The sequence below is a fragment of the Callorhinus ursinus genome, unplaced genomic scaffold, assembly GCF_003265705.2.
Source record: "Callorhinus ursinus isolate GAN/ISIS: 27379988/994484 unplaced genomic scaffold, GSC_fseal_2.0 scaffold5, whole genome shotgun sequence".
Taxonomy (NCBI): Eukaryota; Metazoa; Chordata; class Mammalia; order Carnivora; family Otariidae; genus Callorhinus; species Callorhinus ursinus.
Genome location: NW_027397067.1, coordinates 38,187,845 through 38,211,324, shown reverse-complemented (window position 1 = coordinate 38,211,324; position 23,480 = coordinate 38,187,845). Strand labels below are relative to the sequence as shown.

Sequence of the window (23,480 nt, the reverse complement as noted above, 5' to 3'; positions counted from 1 at the left end):
CTCTTTAAGTTTAAAAGCCTTTAAAGAAGGGGGAGGAATTACCTGTTCCGCAGGATATTTGAAACTCAGGAGTTCTAATAACTTTGCATATTGAACATGAACTATTTCACAACTAAATTATAACTTGGTACTTTGGAATTGCTAAGTATTGCTGCAAACTATTTTCTACGGTAGCTGAAGATTTAAAATAGATAATTTGAAGGGTGAATCAGTAAAATCTCTTGATAATTGATATCCCAGATCACTTGTGTGCCTGAGAAAATAAAAGGTGATATTTTATTTTCCTTCTTTCTTCTCTTTCTTTCCCTCTATAATTTGATGGCTATAGAGACATGTGACATGGGAGGGAGCAATTTAGGAGGAAGGGAGGACATGCTTCTAAGAGGGAATGGTGGTGACTGACCCTAGAAGAGGGTGATGATTATGGTTACAGTTATAGCAGAGGCCCTCTGGAGAAATGATTCTGATGTCTTAACATTGCCACTTGCTCTTTGATTTTTTTTTTTCTAATACCCCTAAATCATGAAATGCCACCTGCCTGTCAAAAAATCTTTAGTCATTTGTCCCAGGCTGCAGTAATGTTTACGATGCCTTCATAATGTTGAAAGACTTTAACCAAAATGATTTCATATGGACCTCTACCCTCCTTCCACTGACTGTTGCCTTGAAGGCGTACTCTGCTGTCATAACACTTTCATCTCTGCACCTAAAATAATACTTGTCCTTGTTTGTTTGTAGCGGTTACCACACTGTCATGTACGTCTTTTTTGGCCATTTTTGATCAAAATCGCTTGCTAGAACATAAACTAGGCCAAAGGGGGGATGCCCCATGTTACAGACTGCTTTCAACTGGAGAGGTACAGTGGAGCACTGACTGGATAAGTGTGTCTGCCCGTGCGAGTGTTCATTACCCAAGATTGCACAGTACTCTCTGCCATGCCCTCTTTGGTTCAGGGTGCCTGCCGGCACTCATTGTGGGGAAGACGTAGTAGTAGTATACTGTATGAGGAGGTCAGTATTGAACATTTTTAGGGATAGCATTAAATGCACAGTGGTATTAAAATAGTGTATGTATGTATGGTAAGTTATTTTGCCATGTTTCAACAAACTTGATTAAACAATAATTACTGATAATACTGTCTTAAAAATGACTAATACTCTGTAGGGCAATCTGCTGAGTGAAAGGCTTAAAAATCACAAAATATGCAGAGAAGTGAAATAGAAGAGAATGAGTAGACTATGCACTGAACCAAAAAAGAATAATTTGAAAATTACAAAATTTTTACAGTAGGTATACAATTAGAGTGGTATGGGTTTTTTTTTTTAAAGATTTTATTTATTCACTATAGAGATAGATGGAGATATATATGGAGGCGAGAGAGAGAGAGAGCACACGCATGATCAGGGGGGAGGAGCAGAGGAAGAGGGACAAGCAGATTCTAAGCTGAGCAGAGAGCCCCACGCCAGGCTTGATCCCAGGACCCCTAAGATCATGACCTTAGCCGAAACCAAGAGTTGGACGCTTAACTGCACCACCTAGGCGCCCCATCCCTAGAGTGGTATGTTTTAATGTTAAGTGTGTTTATCCTAGGATGCATAAAATTTATGACCACCATACAGTAGAAGCAGCTAAGAGGGAATTCTTTGATTCTGTCCTTACTAGTTACAAAGCGCTTTTCAGTAGAAATGTTTTGAAGCATGGCCTGTTTCATACTCATTATCTCTCCCAGTCTTGCACTAAGTTGACCTCAGCAAGGAGGGCAGGGAACTGAGTGGTTTTCCATTAAGTTTTTTCAGTTCATTAGTCCAATTTTAAGTTAATTAACTGGTTTTGTGTCATCACATACTTTAAATTTACAAAAGAACAGCTTTGCATGGAATCCACATTCTAGGTAGTTTTCAAAGGAGTGCATTACATTATTAGATGGACTTGGAACAGATTCTGGGAACATGGAACCTGAGATTGTCTTTCCTCCGCTTGGCTGCTAGGATCTACGGACTGCTGGGCACAGATGAGGTTTGCTTTCTGTGAGGGTCTTAGCAGAGAAAGACTGCCTCTGATTTTCTCTGGTTTCCGGGAGAGCAGGGCTTTCTCTGCTGGGAGGAAAGACTGGAGAGCTGGAGATCTTGGGGAGACTTTTATTTTGAAATTCTTGGGCTTCTCAGTGGAAGTTTGATATGGGCCCCACCAAAATATGTCAGTTCTCCCTGGCCTCAGTAGGCTGAGAGCAGCTGAGTGGCCTGTTTCCTGCTGCCAGAGAAGGAGAGAATTCAGGAAGACCATACATAAAGAAGTTTCCTGCAAACTTCCTCCAAAGAATCCACAGCCTGCCTGCTTCACATTCCACGCCTGGCATTTCTGATGTCTTGTATTAATTGCAGCATTGTTCTTAGTGTCAAACAACTGGAAACAAAGTGAACACAGCTTGTAGGGGAATGGCTGCACAAATTATGGCAGATCCACACCAGAGAAAAGAACTAGATGCGTGTCCATGAATGCTGACATCCACTCTCCTAGGCTGCTCCCAGCCAGTCACTGGGCAAAGTCCATTCCTGGTGCTGTGGGATTCCTCTAACAGGAAACATTTCCTTAGGGACATCCCATCAATTGGGCTGAGGTTTTCCCAGGACTGACCTGCAATCTGAGGTCCATCCTTTGCTCCTTTCACAGGTGTTAGTCCCAAGTCTTAGTCAAAAGGCCCTCTATGCCAACTCCTGCTTCTTCCCCTTTATTCTTCACAGGCATTTCCCTCAGTAAGTCTCTTGTGTTTAACTCAACTTGCATCTGTTTCTTGGAAGACCTGAACTGATCCAATCTGCTATGATGCAATGAGGGGGAAAAAAAAACTTCTGTGATATTTCTGCCAAAAATGCGTGATCTGAATCTCTTCATGAGGAAACACCAGACAAACCCAACTGAGGTACCTTGTAAACACAACTGGCCTGTAGTCCCGAAAACTGTCAAGATTATGATTAAAAAAAAAAAAAAAAAGACTGAAAACCTGTTCCACATTGAAGGAATCTAAAGAGATAACTAAATGCATGTGTGATCCTATATTGAATTTGTTACAAAGAACATTTTTAAGATAAGTGGAAAACTTGAACTGGTTCTTTGTATTAGATGGTGATAACCATCTTGATGGCATGAGAGGAAATGCTCACTAGAGAATTCAGGGATAATGAATGGATCCTCATGTCTGAAACTGGGTTCAGAAGATAAAGGTCTTTGCACTATTCCTGCAACTTGTGTATAAATTTGAAATTCTCATCTTTCAAGAAGTAAATGTGGAATATGGAGAATGGACTCAGAGAAGCCAAGAAGGAAAGTCTGGAGACAAATTGGAAGGCTATTTGCAGATGTCCAGCTAACAATGAGTGGGCCAGGAGGTATGGTAAGCAAAGAGAGAGTCAAGGTAGATTTAAGTGATAGAATTATCCAGACTCATTAATAAATTGGATATGGGGGGGGTAAGAAAAAGGGTTATTAAAGATAATTTTTTGTTTCTGGCTTTAGCAACTGACTGGAGGCTAGCCACTCAGTGCAGCAAGGAAGATGGAGGGGATAATACATTTGGGAAGAAATTCAAGAGTTCTCTTTCATATGTTATAATTGAGAAGCCTGGTATTATTAGTAGGGAGTTGGTTATATGGATCTAGACTTTAGAGGAGAAGTCTGGGATAGAGATGTAAATTTAGGAATTAATAGCATATAGAACCATTGAGATGGATGGGATTGCCTGCCAGGAGAAAGTAGACATTAAAAGAAGTCCCTAAATTAAACCCTGATGACCTCCACCATTTACAGCTCAGTTAGAAGAGATACAGCTAAGGAGACCAATTATGATGGAACAAATTTAAATAATTACTCATTTGTCCCAGACTTTTCAAATGGAATGTAGCTAGGATTCTGCTTGCTTATCCAAGAGGAAGGCTTGCCACCACGCTGGATTTGTGAGCACTTGCCTCAGAAAATATTTCTCTATTGTAATTTTCCCTCAGGCTACAATGGGCTGACCATTCCTGCTTCCAGCATCACCCTCTATTGTGATAGTGGCTGAAAACAGGATGAGCTCTAAATATGGTTTTAAATTTGCACTTGCATTAGGCTCACTCCTCATAAGAACTTTGGGAATTACTTTCTCTCCTGGGGCTCATTAGAAGCTTCCTAGGGCTAACAAACAGGTAACTAGTTGCTTTATGACATATATAATAGGGGGAAGACTACTCTCATTCAGTTCACTATCATTGTTACCATCAAAGGGAATTGTAAATCAGAGTTTTCTTAAATACAATTAGCTTAAGGCTACTCAAGTATTCTTTCAGAAAACATTCTTATTTAAAAATGTTTAATTCTGGTCTGTGTCTGAAAGATATAAAACGTGTAGATTTTATATATTTTGTGTTTGCTGTTACACAAATTTGATAAAAATAGCCAACATTCTTTAGATAAAGATAGGTGGTAGTTCTTTTTGGGCACCCCAGTAACAGGTGAGTAGGAAAGCAAAGACAAAACTAAGTAGGCAGGAAAACAATTCATTAGGCGTGAAAAAAAGCAGGGAGGGGACAGTGATCTTGACATTTCAGTGAGGGGATTTCTAGGAAGATGTCACAAATACTCATAGGGACCAAGAAATCTGTTCCAGTGTCCTAAAAGATGTGTATTTTGTTTGACCCCTACTCAAGATTGTCTCAAGAGGTCTTGAGAAAGCTGATGTTGAAAGACTTAAAGAATTTTACTTAATCTGTCAGTTTAACAGTAAGACTTGTGTCAGCTCTGCCATTCACTAGGGAGACGCTTCACCAAATGGAGTTTGGCTCTGGCTTTTCCCCAGGTTCCTGTTCCCTGTCCTCATATTTATAAACAATCGAGCTAGAGTTCTTGTCCTCTAACCCTCCAAAAATGTTAATAGTGAAATCAGTAGTAGTTGGAGTATTTTGAGTTACTTGAGTGGTATTTGCCATTGCACAGAGCAAAAGGAGGGGCCAACTGACCAGTCTCTCTGCAGTATCAGCAGTCGATGCACAGTTGCTTTTCTCCTTTTCCCCAGAGTTGAACAAGGACCCTGAATAGGGCTCAGCTGAAGCAGGTACATGGAAATAACATGTATCATGGAGTCTTACAGATGCCTTCTACTGTGCACTATTCTCTTCATCCTCACTCTCTCAGAGGCATTTGTCTTGTTCATCACTGCCTTGCCAGCACCTGGAATAGTGCCCAGCACCTAGTAGACACATGATAAATATTTTTTGACTTACTGAATAGTAAAAATGAGCATAACGTTGTAGAGATGGGATATGGCTTGCTTACATTACTGGATTTAATAAATATTCCAAAAATGTTGGCTCTAAATCATTTGTCAATTTTTTACTTTTTATATGTTCTATAAAAACCAGGGACTATAATTTAATACAATTATGCTATAGCAGAGGGTCTTTGTTTTTCTGGACTACTGCAAACATGTTCCCTTCACTCAATTTCTCCCAGTGGTGGCACCTTACAGAGCTATAGGACAGTGTCACAACCAGGGTAGTCATACTGATGCAGTCGAGATAGACTAGTCATATCACAAGGGCCTCTCATTTTGCCCTTTTATAGCAACACCTACTCTCTTGCCCCTACCCCGTACCTAGCCCTGGCCAGCACTAATCTGGTCTCCATTACTACAACTTTGTCATTACCAAAATGCTAATATACATGGAATTATATAGTATGTAATCTCTTGGAATTGGCTTTTTTCACTCAGCGTAATTCTCTGGTGATTCATCCAGATTGCCAATAATCGGAAAAGAATTCAGTCTTACTGATAATTAAGGAAATGTAAATGAAGAGGATGATGATGATACTATTAAACCACCAAAGCTTAAAAAACACAAAAAAGAAAACATCCAATGAATGCAAAATTGTAGGAAAAGGATGCTTTCATAAAAACAATAACAGCTACATGCTTTGCAAGGGTCTAAGCATTTTACGTATGTCAATTGCTCTAACCACAGCAGCTCTGTGAAGTAAGTGCTACTCTTATTTCCATTTTATAGATGAGCAAACCAAGCATTGAAAGGTTAAAGTAATTTGCCCAAAGTCATAGAATGAGTAAATGGCAGGGCTAAGACTCAAACATTTATTTCCTAGTTTGTTTTTTAATAACATATGCATTATTTGTAACACCAAAAATTCATTTGTCCACGATTAAAATGATGCTCCCCTAAGGTAGCAACCAAATATTCTGCCATCAGAATTATTTCAATACTCCATTTCATCTCCTGTGCCCTATAGTGCCATACCAACCCATCCAAATTGGTGTTACTGCTACTGAAAATCATACGTAAGTTATTTCTACATTATCTGTAATTTTAAAAATATTTTCCTTTTGATTGTTTCCAAAGCCCTGAAATCATGACTATCAATATCTAATAAAATTTATAAAGTAAAATATATGAACATCTTGGTGTATTTCCTAAGTTTCATGATATCTGAGGCATCCTACAGTAAAACCAACTTATAAAGCTTATTTTTTAAAAAGAGGTACTTTATTTTAGATCTATAGATTAAGATTTTTTTAAATGAGAAAATGTCAACTGTCCTGAAGTTATCATTCTCCCAAAACAGGGTTTTAAAACTGCAGCATTCAAGGTTGGTTCAACATCCGCAAATCAGTCAATGTGATACAATACATTAATAAAAGAAAGAATAAGAACCATATGATCCTCTCAATAGATGCAGAAAAAGCATTTGACAAAGTACAGCATCCTTTCTGATTAAAACCCTTCAGAGTGTAGGGATAGAGGGTACATACCTCAATATCATAAAAGCCATCTATGGAACACCAACAGTGAATATCATTCTCAATGGGGAAAAACAGAGCTTTTCCCCTAAGGTCAGGAACACACCAGAGATGTCCACTATCACCACTGCTATTCAACATAGTATTGAAGTCCTAGCCACAGCAATCAGACAACAAAAAGAAATAAAAGGCATCCAAATCAGCAAACTAGAAGTCCAACTCTCACTCTTCGCAGATGATATGATACTTTATGTGAAAAACCCAAAAGACTCCACCCCATAGAACCCATATGAGTTCTATGCTAGAACTCATACAGGAATTTGGTAAAGTGGCAGGATATAAAATCAATGCACAGAAATCACTGGCATTCCTATACACCAATAACAAGACAGAAGAAAGAGAAATTAAGGAGTCGATCCCATTTACAATTGCACCCAAAACCATAAGATACCTAGGAATAAATCTAACCAAAGAGGCAAAGAATCTGTACTCAGAAAACTATAGAATACTCATGAAAGAAATTGAAGAAGACACAAAGAAATGGAAAAACGTTCCATGCTCATGGATTGGAAGAACAAATATTGTGAAGATGTCAATGCTACCTAGAGCAATCTACACATTTAATGCAATCCCTATCAAAATACCATCCACTTTTTTCAAAGAAATGGAACACATAATCCTAAAATTTGTATGGAACCAGAAGAGACCCCGAATAGCCAGAGGAATGTTGAAAAAGAAAAGCAAAGCCGGTGGCATCATAATTCCAGACTTTAAGCTCTATTACAAAGCTGTCATCATCAAGACAGTATTGTACAGGCACAAAAACAGACACATAGATCAATAGAACAGAATAAAGAGCCCAGAAATGGACCCTCAACTCTATGGTCAACTCATCTTCAACAAAGCAGGAAAGAATGTCCAATGGAAAAAGACATTCTCTTCAACAAATGGTGTTGGGAAAATTGGACAGCCACACGCAGAAGCATGAGACTGGACCATTTCCTTACACCACACATAAAAATAGACTCAAAATGGATGAAAGGCCTAAATGTGAGACAGGAATTCATCAAAATCCTAGAGGAGAACACAGGCAGCAACCTCTTCAACCTCAGCCACAGCAACTTCTTCCTAGAAACATCACCAAAGGCAAGGGAAGCAAGGGCAAAAATGAACTACTGGGACTTCATCAAGATAAAAAGCTTTTGCACAGCAAAGGAAACAGTCAACAAAACCCAAAGACAACTGAAAGAATGGGAGATATTTGCAAATGACATATCAGATAAAAGGCTAGTATCCAAAATCTATAAAGAACTTATCAAGCTCAACACCCAATGAACAAATAATCCATTCCAGAAATGGACAGAAGACACGAACAGGCATTTTTCCAAAAAAGATATCCAAATGGCCAACAGACACATGAAAAAGTGCTCAATATCACTTGGCATCAGGAAAATCCAAATCAAAACCTCAACGAGATACCATCTCACACCAGTCAGAATGGCTAAAATTAAGTTAGGAAACGACAGATGTTGGCAGGGATGCGGAGAAAGGGAACCCTCCTACACTGTTGGTGGGAATGCAAGCTGGTGCAGCCACTTTGGAAAACAGTATGGGGATTCCTCAAAAAGTTGAAAATAGAGCTACCCGGGCGCCTGGGTGGCTCAGTTGGTTGGGCGACTGCCTTCGGCTCGGGTCATGATCCTGGAGTCCCGGGATCGAGTCCCGCATCAGGCTCCCTGCTCAGCGGGGAGTCTGCTTCTCCCTCTGACCCTCTTCCCTCTCGTGCTCTCTATCTCTCATTCTCTCTCTCTCTCTAATAAATGAATAAATTCTTAAAAAAAAAAAGAAAAAAAAGGAAATAGAGCTATCCTACGACCCAGCAATTGCACTACTGGGCATTTACTCCAAAGATACAAATGTAGTAATCCGAAGGGGTACGTGCACCCCAATGTTTATAGCAGCAATGTCCACAACAGCCAAACTATGGAAGGAGCCAAGATGTCTATCAACAGATGAGTGGATAAAGAAGATGTGGTATATATACACAATGGAATATTATGCAGCCATCAAAAACCCTGAAATCTTGCCATTTGCAATGATGTGGATAGAACTAGAGGGTGTTATGCTAAGTGAAATAAGTCAATCAGAGAAAGACAAGTATCATATGATCTCACTGACATGAGGATTTCTTAATCTCAGGAAACAAACTGAGTGTTGCTGGAGTGCTGGGGGGTGGGAGGGATGGGGTGGCTGGAGGATGCACATTGGGGAGGGTGTGTACTATGGTGAGCGCTGTGAATTGTGTAAGACTGTTGAATCACAGACCTGTACCTCTGAAACAAATAATACATTATATGTTAAAAAAAAAAAGATAGTAGGAAGGGAAAAATGAAGGGGGGTAATCGGAGAGGGAGATGAACCACGAGAGACAATGGACTCTGAGAAACAAACTGAGGGTTCTAGAGGGGAGGGGGTTGGGGGGATGGGTTAGCCTGGTGATGGGTATTAAGGAGGGCACGTATTGAATGGAGCACTGGGTGTTATACCCAATGAATCATGGAACACTACATCAAAAACTATTGAGGTAATGTATGGTGACTAGCATAACATAATAAAATAAAATTAAAAAAAAGAAAACATAGGAAAAAAAAATAAAACTGCAGCATTCTTTGTGGAACCAGAATCCATATTAACTAAATGGGTTCTAAACAATCAAAAGTATTACAATTAGCTAAATGATTTCTGAGGATGGTAAATGACACATAGATTATGTTAATGATTGAAATATCTGCCTATATTTGAAATAAAATAGCTACTAAATTTACTATTTTCCCTCTGATAATAGAAATTAGTGAAAGGCAAATAATGTTCTTCATTGAGCTTTTGTCATTATAGTTCATATGCTTCATTCTAAAAGCGTTCTTATTTTCTTTCCAGTTTTAAAACTTTTTGATATGTATATTAATCAGGGGAGGAAGAAAATTATATGAATGGCTTAACATTACTCAGTTAAAAGTAAATTCTTTATTGGGTGCCTGGATGACTCAGTCGGTTAAGGGTCTGCCTTCGGCTCAGGTCATGATCCCAGGGTCCGGGGATCGAGTCCCGCATCGGGCTCCCTGCTCGGCGGGGAGACTGCTTCTCCCTCTCCTCCCCACTTTGCTCTCTTTCTCACTATCTCTGTCTCTCTCTCTCTCAAATAAATAAAATTAAAAAAAAGTAAATTCTTTATTTTCCTAAACTTAAAAATACATTTCATGATTACTATGGCTTGCTGTCTTTAAGTTGTGATTAAAATTATGACAAAACATTTTGTTTCCAGGTAAAAGTGTGGCAGATATGAGCAGAATATTAGTCATCATTATCCACGTAACTGGGCAGGTATATTGACAATGCAGCCAATATTAGCACATCAAAAAAAAAAGTCACTGAAACGTAGTGACTCAGAGCACATTTGAACAATTTCTATTTAACATGTCATGTGATAGCTCCTCAGAGTCATGTACTTATTACTGTCACTCAAAATGACAAATGTATCCCAGTATTTTGACCCTATAAATTATAGATATTATAATTATAAATTAATGTTGAATAATATAATATATAATATATATAATAATAATAAATTAATGTTGAATATTTGTTTATCTTGGATTTTCTTTTTTGTGCTTCTTGGGATTTTGATTATCCCACAGTAGAATTATTATGTAATTTTGTAAAAAGATTTCTTTATAGCAAATTCTTCATAGAGAAAATACAGAGAACTCAAAATAAATTCTCAACAGATTTCAGATATGGATTATATGTTCTAATTTTAGGGAACATAAAGTACGAACTAAATTTGCCCTTCACCCACAGAACATATGAATTGACTAAATGAGATGCTAATTATATGAATAAGGTAGAGATGGAAAGTCTGAGAACTAAATCCTCTTTAAGGATTATACTGACAAGTATCTGTTTAATTCATATATTACAATCCTTTTCAAGGTAAGTAAATTTACTTCTCGACTTCATTAAATTCACATTCAAACTTATAAATTTTTCACATTATTATATTGCAAAGCCCAAATTATCTTAGATTCTTAATAAGAAAATACTGTTATGGCCAAAATAAATAATTTAAATGATATTTACTTTTATGTAGTGAATAGATTCATTTCTGAAGTAGGGATCTGTGCTGTAAATCCTGTAAATTAAATCCTGTTTGCGCATTGAATTCTAGTCTGTATCTGGAATTATTCTTTGGGAAAATGTATGCCACAATCTAGTTTAGCTGTGATACTGCAGGCACATTTCCATAGTAACAATATAGCCTTTTCTCTAGTGACCCACCCATCTCCTGGGAAGTTCCTGTGTTTTATTCAGTACCATCTGGCTTCCTCCTGTTTGGATAGTCCCAGGGTTTGAGTACAAAGTAACAGCTAACAGTTTTTGAGCACCTACTGAGTGTCAGGCACAATTCTAAGCACTTTACAGGGATAATCGAAACCTGTGAGGTAGAATTCATTAGCCCCTTTACAGATAAGGAAACTGAAAATCACAGAGCTCTCAGGGCTAGGAAGTGCTTGAGAACACAGTTTGATTCCAGAGCTGAGATTAGGACCGACAATACACTATATTGCCTTCTTATTTTCTAGACTAGACTCAATCATGTATGTGTTATAAGTGTGCTCAGATATGGATCCTCTCAGCCCGTGGGGTTGCCAGACAGGACCTGTAGCCCCTCTCCAGTCTGTTCCATGGTTGTGAGCAGCTTCATCCACTTAGACCAGTGTGCTACACAAAGATGATTGTTTTCTAGATATGCCATAGTGTGAAAATATTTGACAAGCACATCGCCCTAGAACAAAGTACACATTTAGATAAATATATGAATTGTGTTTCCTAACTTGTAACTGACTTTAAAATAAATGTTCAGATTCAGCTATCTCTTGACAAGAAATAACATGTATACCTTACATAATTCTACTTTACCTTGCTTCTTATTCAACTATTACAAATGAAAAAAGGTTTGAGAACAAAGACTAATCATTTCTTCCATTGATATTTTGTTACAATTCATATTAATTGTTTTTCCCTGTACTTTAGACAACATTGGCCCTGACTAGAGTTACCGTGAAGTCTTAACATCATTAAAACTGCCTTTATTTAATTATTGATAATTCATTTTTGACTTTATTTGGGCTGCCTGCTTCCCAATTGAATCGAATTGGCAAATATGACACCTTGAATGTTGAGGTACCACAAAGCACATAAGAGTGCATAAGGTTAATAAGGGAATGCTTTCTGAAGAAGGGTGGTCTGCAGGTTTAAAAAAATATGTGATGGAGAAAATGGGTATGCTCTTGCATAGCAGCCCTTGTGTAGCACTAAAGTGACTTTGGAGACTTCACATCACTTCAGTACCAGAATGAAATAAAGACAAAATAGTTGAGAGTCCCTGGGCACCTCAGAAACAGCTCAGAATGAACCCAACTGGTAATCCCAGCTGGCTTAAATCAGAGTGGAGACAAACACTTGCACTCATATGTGTTCACTGCGTTTAAAGCGATTTGTTCACAATCCATTAATCATGGAAGCTCATCTGGAAGTGTGTTTTGTGGTCTTCCAGATTTTACCTCAATAGAAGTTTTCAGGTAAAGATAAACATGTTGCAGATGAGTCAAAGAGGGAAAAAAAATCATTTCTTCTTGATTGCAAAAAGCCAGAGAATGATTGCCCACTTACAACATGTCCAGTCCTGTTTAGTACCTTGGTGGGGTCCATCTTCGGAGCTTTGACCATTTGCATCTGGTCTGGATGACTGATTCCATGTAAAATACCAGGGAGGAGGGAGCAAAAGTGGCTTTTGAAGTTGTAAGCCTCACTAACTCAATGGCAATGGGAAGTATCACCAGGAACAGGAGCTGGTTGGCTGTGTTTGAGGTGGAGACGACGATGAATTCTTCAGAGTACCTGTAGATCTGAAGGAACCAGGAGATTCAAGTGGCAATTTCATGAAAGCAATAGAAAATATTCACCTGGGATCATGTAGAAAGATTAGAACTAGAAGTTTTGAATTAGGAGACATCTACTCATAACTTTAGGGGTGAAAGAGACCTTCTCTCCAAGAAAGAAAGGATAAAGATAAGCTAAAGAGCCTCATCACATTACTGGGATAACCAATTTCACAGGAGGAGAAAGGCTGGTGGCAAAGGCTGACAAAGGCCACACTGGCTGCCCTGATGTTCCGGAACCTACCCAACATAGCCCCCTTTCAATCTCAGCCTGAAATACTCTTCCCACAGAGGTAGAAGTGCTTCCTTTGTGCTCCCATAATACTCTGTTTCTGATGCTACATTCAACCACAGACTATGACAGTCACCTGTTCAGGTTCCTGTCTCACCTGCTACACAGTAAATATTCACTGAATGAATGAACTGGATATACAGAATGGAAAGACACTGTGCTCAGGCCACATTTCAGCACTCGAAATCTTGGTGTTTTCATAAACTGGTCAGACGATGTGTTATTTCAAGGAAAATATAACTGAATGCCCATTGTGTGTCAGCCATTCCCAGAACAAAGGCCAAACATTTTAAAACAATGTCAACAGGACCCTCCATTTCTTGGCTCTGGTTTTCTAGGTACCCATCTTCAGGCAGGCTTTCCCTAAGTAACAGCAAAGTCAACATTCACTCCTCTGAAATGACTCTGTCCCTGCTGGGGTCACTTGCCCACCCTTGTGAGTCTAGAGCTGGTGGAGCCCCTGATGGACCACCCAGGGGAGAGGCAGGGACAGTTTTGAAAGTAGGGTATGGAATGGGGGCAGAAACAACACAAAGTAACAGAAGTCCATGGTAGAAATCCTATGAAGACCATCAAATGAAACAACAGGAGGGGGCAGATGGGAAAGGGAGCAAGTTCATTCTCCCCCCTCTTCTATCTTACTGCCAAAATTACAGTGTGAGAGAAGGATGCTAGCCCCAGGATCGCCTTTGCCTTGTGTTTTTTTTTTTTTAAGATTTTATTTATTCATTTGACAGAGAGAGACACAGGGAGAGAGGGAGCACAAGCAGGGGGGGGGGGGGAGGAAGAAGCAGGGGGAGTCAGGGAGGGAGAGGCAGGGAGAGTGGGGGAGGGAGAAGCAGGCTTCCCACGGAGCCCGATGCTGGGCTTGATCCCAGGACCCTGGGACCATGACCTGAGCCGAAGGCAGGTGCTTAACGACTGAGTCACCCAGGCGCCCCTCCTTTGCCTTGTGTTTGAGGTTCTGTAGATGGAGAGTTAAAAAAGCATTAGCTGACAATAAAGCCACTGTTGGCATTAGAACATTGAGCCTCAGCGTTTGTTTTTATTTAAATCTTGCCTTTGGTTTGATGTGAAAATATAAAATATGAAAATCTTGTGCAAACTTTAAAAAGGACTTTCAAGTCCTAAATATATACTTTATATATTATATATAAATATTAATATATTTATAATGATACAGGTATAGCATGGGCTTTGTAAATAGACCTAGGTTCCAACCCTGCTCTAACATTTGCTCTCTGTGTGAAGCTGAAACAGATGACTTAAACTTTTGTATCTCATTTTCTTTGGTACTTACCTTAGGGGTTAAATGAGAGAATGCACATTAAAACCATTTAGCACTTTCCCAGCACAACAGTCAAAACTAGTTGGTATTATTGACGTTATTGTTGCGGCTTAAGGATTTTTTTTATTGTGGTAAAAGATGCATAACATGAAATGTGCCACTTTAACCACTTTCTAGTCATGCAGTTAAGTGGCAGTAAATACAGTCACATTGTTGGGCAAACATTATCACCATCTATCTTGAAAACCTTTTTAGGGGCGCCAGGGTGACTCAGTTATTAAGCATCTGCCTTTGGCTTGGGTCATGGTACCAGAGTCCTGGCTCAGGTCATAGTCCCGAGGTCCTGGGATCGAGCCCCACATCGGGCTCCCTGCTCCGCGGGAAGCCTGCTTCTCCCTCTCCCCCTCCCCCTGCTTGTGTTCTCTCTCTCACTGTGTCTCTCTCTCTGTCAAATAAATAAAATCTTTAAAAAAAAAAAAAAAACCTTTTTAATCTTCCCAAACTGAAACTGTACCCATTAAACAATAACTTTCCATTCCTCTCTCTCCTGCAGACTTTGATCACCACCATCCTACTTGCTCTCTAAGTTTGCCTATCCTACATACACCATGTAAGTGGAATCATACATTTGTCGTTTCGTGTCTGGCTTATTAAAAAAAAATTATAGTAAAAACTAAATCTACACTTTTTAGTCATTGATTCCTGGGGTTCCTGTACTCCATGGGCCACATTCAAAAGGCCTAAATTCCACTAACCTCTTGCTAGTATTTACTAATTGCAGGCCCAATCTCAGGAGGAGAAAAACAATCTTCACAGTGCATCGTAATGCTCAATCTATCTCCACGAGCATCATGGAAGCAGCATTCGTTTCAGAGACTATAAAATCTGAAAATATTTCTAACAGGGAGCTCAAGTGCTTTGGTGCTTTAATTGTAGCTGAGTTGAAAAGTTTTCAGCCTGCGTATTGCAGCTTTTTCACCATCAGCCTCTCAGCTCCTCTCCCGAAGTGACTATAAATTTGCAGTCAGTAAGCAAAGTAGATGGTAATGAGATATAAATATTCATTACTAAAAAATGAGGGCCTAAATCAAGAGATAAGATTAATTATTCAGAAAAAGCTCTATTTTAAAATTTTCTCTCACAGATGTGTAGCAATTACAGAACCTGTTTCTTTTTATCATGGATATGAGTTCATGGAGCATTTCCCTGCCTGGCAAGTCTGCATTCCTTTCTGTACAATGATGCCAATTCCTAATTCCTGGACAAAAAATAAGAACTGCTAAGCCCGTAACCGTCAAGGACCAAGCAAGTAGTTTCTGTAGCGACCACTTACCCACATGAGATTTCTTAGGGTTCCACTCTTTACTCCAATGACTTGTCCATGCAAATGCGGTTTTATCAGTCAAGTGGAACTTCCTAAATTCGCTCTCTGGTAGCAGACTGTTTCTCCTTAGCTCAGCTCTTTCACGCCTGGTCTTTCGGATGCCTGTGACCCAGATTACTACAACCATTACTACGAACAACAAATGCCACCTCCAAATGCAATTTCTGCTTTCTTGGTATGATCTTGGGCAAGGAATTATCTCTGAACCTCGGCTGTTTCATCTGTAAAATCGGTCGATAAAGATAGCCTATGAAGACCCTAGAGCCATGTGTGGTCTGCAGTCAGAAACGCAAGTAAATATTAGATTTGGGAAAGTCTGTGTTGTACTTTTCCAGCACTCTTTCTCCTTGACACTGTTTCTCATTTCTCTGCCAACAACCATCTCACAGCTTCTAGCTCCGGTATTTGGGAACTGAAATTTCTACCCCATTTTCCCTTCCGCTAGCAAGGCCCCTCCAACCTCAGGCTCTCTGCCTAGCAGAATCTAAGACTGCAGGCTGGAAGTCACGACCCTTGTGATTTAATTACCTTTATCTCATCTGTACCCTTGGCCCTCGGGACTCCCACTGCTGCTTTGCAGAGCACATTTGACAGCCTCCTATCTCTAGCTTTTAATCTAAACAAAATACCAATGATTCAGACAGACATTTGAAAGGACACTGTGATAATCAAGAGAGATGAAAATTCTGCAGGAACAATAGCAAAAATACAAAACAAAACAAAACCCCATGTTTACATTTTATGTTAACTCTCGGCTCTTTGTTAGAAAAGGTGATGCTATGTTTGGCATATACTTCTGTTTCTTTGAATAATTATGCTGGTATTTATTGGGTGCTTCCTACAGCCTAGGCACTGTGCTACACACCTTGCATATATTATTTCATTTAATCCACCCAGTAATCCTAGAAGGTAGGTGCCGCGCATATTCATTTTATAGATACAAAAACACAAAGGCTTAGAAAGGTTAAATAACTTGCCTAACTTCACACAGTAAGTGGCAGGGCTGGATCAAACCAGGCCAACCTGAGAACCAGTGGTCTGGCCACCATGCTAGAATATTCAGTGGTATGTTCAAATGCAGGTCCTCACTTCAGAAAAGGTAATACTGAGTTACGCCTTTAAACTGGGAAGCCTCTGGAAGGCTTAAATGATGGATTACTGCATTTAAATGATTTACTCCCCTTTTCCCCCCCTTTAATCTTCTTTGTTTTTCTTCTATTGAGGTCCTTAAGTTTAATTTTTTTTTAAACTAAAAGCCACCTGTTCTCTGTTCCTTGCAGTCGGAAACATAAGGCTTCAAGAGGGTCATACAACTGTACATGTTTGAAATTCCTTGTCACCATAACATGCTGAATTCATCCAAGAGTAAATGGTGACCTCAGGGACTCCTGTGGTTGGAATTTTTATTTAATCAAAATAGTAAGAACATATGAATAATTTTCTGTGAAGGTGTGCCTGTAAACTAAGAATTAGGAATGCTCTCTATTCAAGTAGGAAATAAATAGTCCCATTTGTAGAATTTATTGTCTATATAAAAAAAATATCAGCAATCACTTAGGAGATTTTATGTGGGTGGGTTATAACAGTTGTCTCCAGAGTGGGTCCAGAAGATCGTCCCTTGGGAAGGTTCTATTTCTTCTATTAGAATTTCTACTTTTATTCTTTCTTTTTTGCTTATTCTTTTTAGTTTCTATTTTTGTACATACTTTATAATGTATATATTTTATAAGATATAATATACAACTTGTATTTGAAATCATGTATTATGTATATTATATATTATGCATATCCATATATTTTTATTTTATATATTTTTGTATATATGAAGCACATGCTCAAAATGTTTTATTGATTAAATAAGTGATCAAAAAAAGTCTGGAGAGCATGTTTTAAAAAACTTTTGAAATTACAAAATATTAGGAATTCTCATGAATTTGAGAGTTAAACTTCTAGCATTTCTAAAATATAATAAGCATTTATTTTTTGTAATCCAAAGAACCAGAACATTTTTTAAAGATACATTATTTTCATAAGAAAGAACTAAATCATAAGAAATATACTAGGTGATGAAGTTAAAAGACCATTTGTAGGAGATACTGGCTTCATTTACATTAAAGTATAATGAGGATTAAAAGCCATCACGACATCCTTGGGGCCCTGGAAAATTCTTAATTATTCTCTAGCCTAAATTGTCTCAATTCCTATAGTCTAAAAGCAAAATTACACAGAGTGCCAGTCATTGGTAAATGATTTTGTTTTCAAGTCATTTTCTTATACTTTCACTGGCCCCCTCTGTCCCGGATGTGACCTACAAGATCTACTAGCATCCTGACGGTACCCTACCCTACCTCATTGCTCTTCACCAGTCTCCTCCAAGTCTGTGCTGCATTCCCCTCTCTAACAATTGTCTTGCCTTTGGGCGTTTGTAGAATCCATTCCCTCTTTATGACAGAAACACCCTTCCCTGCTCTTTGCCTGGCAAACCTCTTCCATCCTTTCAGTCTTAGCTAAAATATTGGTTGCCTCTCCTATGTGTTTCGTGGTATCCTGTACTCTCCTTGCCTTTAACATTGATCACACTGCATGTTTCATATCTATCTTCCAACCCTACATCTGTGAGACTCACCTCACATTTCTGGCAGATTGGACTATCTGGTCTCATTTCCCTGGACCCATTGTCTAGGTGGAGAAATAATGTGGCATGACTGAAGCCTTCGCACTTGCACGATGTAGAAGTTTCTCTCGCCCATGAGTGGCACAGCACACACTCCCTCATCTGCCAGTTTGTACTTTGGGGGTGCTTTATTAGATCTTTGATCTCGTCACTTAATTATTCCCCACTTTTTTTTTCTTTTCTTCTTCTTGTCCTTTCTTCTTTCTTTAGCTTGTTAGACTGACAGGTTGATCTGCTGATATTTTTAGGTTTTGTTCATACACTTACAGTCTATAGGAAATTAACCTTGGTCTTCTGGGTGGTGTCAGCAAAAACTTATGTGCTGATCCAGATAGTGGTCAGCTGGGTCAGGTATTTGGGGACTGAAATTTCTAGCTCATTTTCCCTTCTGCTAGCAAGGCCCTTCTGCTAAGCAGGGGCCAGAGAATGTAGTAGCAGCATAAAGAAAGATCAAACTGATTTTAGATGAGACTAGATTTAGTATGCCATTTGACCCTTGATCCATAATCAGTCTTTTAATGCAAATTTTCCCTAATATGGAAAAAGAAGTATGTGTTTCTTTCTCAGTTCCTAATCTTTTTTTTAATCAAGAAATGCATTTTCTTTATCTTTATATCCGCTTGACTCTAGGGCAAGGATGTTAGAAATTATACTGTCAGCAAAATTGTATTTGATTATGAAGGCAAAAACATTGCTGAATTATTTGAAATTCTGTTTTGTTTATGTCCTAATTAAAATATGACCTTGTCACTGTTTAACTGTAATTGATGGTGTATTATAACCATTCCTCAGCTGTTTTTCTGGATCATGAGTTCAGATTTATGTTATATGCCCATTAGTTGATTTGGAAAGTGTTTTACTTAAGTTTTCATTGTGCTGAATATTTCTTTTGTGGATCTGAACTGCAGATTTGCTCAACCCCCCTCTCTCCCAAGGCTAACTTAAGCAAAATAGACAGATGGTCCTCAAATAGGCCCCATTCTCAAGATTGATCTCTACAGTAATTTTTTGTTGCCTCTAGTGATATTGCTTACTTTAATATCCTCTCAAGATTGTGCCTTAAAAAGAACAGCAAATTAATTTGTCAGTTTCTTAGTGTACAAAGCTTTCTTTTAGATCTTTAATAAATAGGGAAAATTATTTTAAGTGGCTAGAAGTTAAAATGTGAAATTATTTTTTCAGGATATTATTTGCCTTTTCACGGTTGAATACATGATGAAGTAAGCACCCTGAGGCTCACATTATTATAGTTATCACAGTAATTATCAATAATATATTCCAACTAAAAGTACAAATGATTGATTGGGAGACCCTGTATATGTAGAAACATGATCTGTTACTAATCATAAACTAAGAACAGCCTGAACTGGATTTATGTATTAAGTTTATCTTTTCAAAAATATAGTGACTTAGTTACCTGGTTTATTTGAGGAGTGAGGTCACATAATCATTTAAAAAAAATAATTGAACTAGTTCTTTTATTTTTATTTTTATTTATTTTTTTAAAGATTTTATTTATTTATTTGAGAGAGAGAATGAGAGAAAGAGCACATGAGAGGAGGGAGGGTCAGAGAGAGAAGCAGACTCCCTGCTGAGCAGGGAGCCCGATGTGGGACTTGATCCAGGGACTCGATCCAGGGACTCCAGGATCATGACCTGACCCAAAGGCAGTTGCTTAACCAACTGAGCCACCCAGGCACCCTGAACTAGTTCCTTTTTAAAAATATTGTATTCAGAGCATCTGGGTAGCTGAGTCGTTAAGTGTCTGCCTTCGGCTCAGGTCATGATCCCAGGGTCCTGGGATCGAGCCGCGCATCAGGCTCCCTGCTCGGCGGGAGGCCTGCTTCTCCCTCTCCCACTCCCCCTGCTTGTGTTCCCTCTCTTGCTGTGTCTCTCTGTCAAATAAGTAAATAAAATCTTTAAAAAAAAATTATATTCTTAAAAATCTATTTTTCTTGATGCAAGCTGTAGAGAATCTAGCAAATTTAGATAAAAAGAGCATAATCACCTTTAATCCAACTACCCAGAGACAACTATTGTTAATATTTTAATATTAATCCCTTTTGCCATTTTTTATTTTAATCTAAAACTTTGTATGTATAAATATAAGTGAAAATAATAGTGTAAAAATAGAATATATAGAACACCTATTTGTGAAGGATAGAAAAAGGCAGGCAAAGTCTTCCTAGTTCATGGTGGTTGTTTTTGTTTTTTGATAGAACACATCCTGATTTTAGGCATCTTATTAAAAAGTATCTATCTCAATTCAACACCTTTTAGCTGTTTTTTAATAGAGAAAAAATTGTTTACGTCCACTAAATTTAATACAACATTTTGAACAAAATGATGCTTGGGAAAACCTCACATAATAGTCCAGACACAATTGGTAGATTAAGAATCAAATGTACACTTTTTGGGGAGCTCACAAGTGTTAACAAAGCTCAGCTGCTTCCCTGAGGTTGGTGCCTGAGGATGCCCTATTCATCGATACAAAGCAAAAGTTTATTGATAGTTCTATTAATTGATGATTAGGAAGCAATGTTTTAAGCAATTTATATTTTTATATGATAGTTTGCTACATATGTTAACATTCTACTGTGGTTTATATATGATTTGGGAAGTTGGGGGTTGACATGACAATATAATTTATGCACTAGAATGATGAAAATGTTTAGCATTTTCCTGCATATTTTCAGTACTGTATTATTAGTGTTAATAATATATTACAGGTGTTAACATTAATTATGCAGGCACATGAGATGCCTACATATGTCATTGTGAGTGCATAAATAATTTCTGGAAGCATATACAAGAAATTATCATCATTGTTTGCTTCGTGGCTGGGGACAGGAATGCAAATTTTGAACCATGTGTATATGTTAGCTTTCAAAAATGGCATTATAAAAACACAGTCAAATCTAATGTGAAAAATATACTTGTATGCCTTTAAACATGACTAGTTTATCTATTTACAGGAAAAGCAAACATGATTTATCTCAGTGATTCAAGGTCTCCTTCAGTATTAATTGTGTAATGCTTTACTCCGAGGCTACCGAGATATAAGGAGCTATTTACCTCTATGGTGGGTTCAGACTGGTGGTTCTGGAGTTCCAGTCAGGAATCCAGTGGGCGCTTTAAGGAGCCATTGGGCAGGAGAGGGCACGCTCTTGGGTGTCTCATTAGGGAGGACCTTGTGGGGAGGAGAGACAGAGAGAGAGAGAGACAGAGACAAAGAGGGACAGAGACAGAGAGAGAAAGAAAAAGAGAGATGAAGAAGGAGGAGAGGGAGAGGGGAGATAGAGGGAGAAAGAGAAAAGAAAATGGCCCTGAGAGCTTCCCATATTTCTGCTTCTTTTTGCTGGCTCTTTCTGATTCATAATCCATTGCTATCAACTACAACTTTTGTTAGATATCCTCATCAGCTCCAGGCATTTCTTCATGACCTCCCAGATGCTGCTTGAGCTGCCAAGTGAAATCCTATCTCTGGAAGCAAAGATTGAATTTCTTTCCTCTTCGATGATTTTTGGAAGTGCCCTAAGTAACCCTAGTCCTGGCTTTGTCCAGCTGCAGCTCAGTGGAGGGACAGGATCCTACTTTGCTAGGGAAGGGTGGAAATTCTCAGAGTCCCTTTCAATCTGTAGATTGTTGGAGGCATGTGTTCCAATTGCTCTGACTTATTTCAGAGCAATCCAAAGTCAGGCTTCTATTCTCATGTGGAAAAAGAGTCATAAATATGACTCCTGGCTGCCTTTCATTCTGTTCACTCTACCACTGCCAACCTTTCATCCTCCAAACTTTTCCACCAATGCCCATCTGAACTTTTCCTTTTGCTTTAAAATACCCTCTTGAGCTTTGGTAAGCAGGCACCCACTTTTTGCCACATGCCATAAGGTACTGGCCTATTCTGGAAATCTAGTCCTAATTGAAATAAACTGCATGCCTCAGTAGATGGGTTTGACCTAGTTTCATACTGGAAATTTAGCTACCTGATCTACATATCTGTCACAGCCATAAGAAGTTCTGACGACTGTTCAGTTTTATCAAGGCTTGGTGTCACTTCCTCTTGAGGACTCATGACAGTCAAGGCTAATTACTTCCACATAATTCATTGCCAAACCACCAACAGCACTTTGAATGACAGACAGAAAGCTCTCACGAGTTCTCCAACAGCCAGCCTGACACTGTCCTGGAAGCCTTACCTGACTTTCCTAGGAACACTATCCCTTAAGCAATTCTCCCCTTTAGAATTTTGAAGCGAGCCGCGCACAGGCTGCACCAAAGCAGCTTGTCCCAGATCCTTTGTTGACATCAGCTGGAATGTCTGTTTTTACTGTGAAGAGGTTCCATTCTTGCCACCATGTCAAGGAAGTACCAGGCTTACGTATTACAATTGCAATGCCACAGACTCTCATAACCATGCAGGCACCCCGATGCAACCTGAATTCCTAGAAATCGGCCTTTTCAGGTCTGCTGGGTTATCTCCCCCAACACAGTTCCTTCTGCTCTGTTTCTGCCCAACATCAGTTTGCACATCTCATTGCTTTCCAACTGGGCTTTTTGGACTTTAACACTATGCAAAGCTCCATGCTTGTGGACCACAATCCTTGCTCTTAAGGAACCTACATCTAGAAGGAGGGAAAAGACATATGCCTAAATTACCACAATGCAAATCAGTTGACGGTGTTCTGTATTTGGAATCCTAGCAAACTGTGACAGCCGTATCATAGGAATAGGTCTCTGACTGGAGTGGAGGAGAGCTTCCCAGAGGAGGTGGCATTCTGAGCTAAGAGTTAAAGGCTGCCTAGGGTTTTGATCCGCAACTAGAAGGTAGAGCTGGCGTTGCTGGTAGAAGAAATAAGCAAATGCAAGAAGGTCTGAAATTACATTGTTTAGAAAACAGCCAGAAGTTTGGTTTTCACTGAGAAAGAGAAGACATAAAAAAATAGTACATGCAAGGAGCAAGATGGCAGAGGAGTAGGAGACCTGGATTTCCTCTGGTCTCAGGAATACAGCTGAATAGGGATCAAACCATTCTGAACACCTAACGAACTCAACAGGAGA

The 23,480-nt window shown here is 38.9% G+C and overlaps 1 long non-coding RNA gene across 3 annotated transcripts in view; it reads right to left on the bottom strand.

Annotated features, from left to right (window-relative positions):
• Window positions 1-23,480, bottom strand: part of LOC112823671 (uncharacterized) — a 123,947-nt gene that overhangs the window by 11,916 nt on the left and 88,551 nt on the right. For 2 of the 3 annotated variants that reach the window (XR_012378252.1, XR_003208090.2), the window contains one exon: window positions 12,537-12,748. This is a non-coding gene — a long non-coding RNA (uncharacterized lncRNA). Of the gene's footprint in view, window positions 1-5,099; window positions 5,223-12,536; window positions 12,749-23,480 lie in introns of those variants that run through there. The other variant, XR_012378253.1, reaches the window with a different exon arrangement.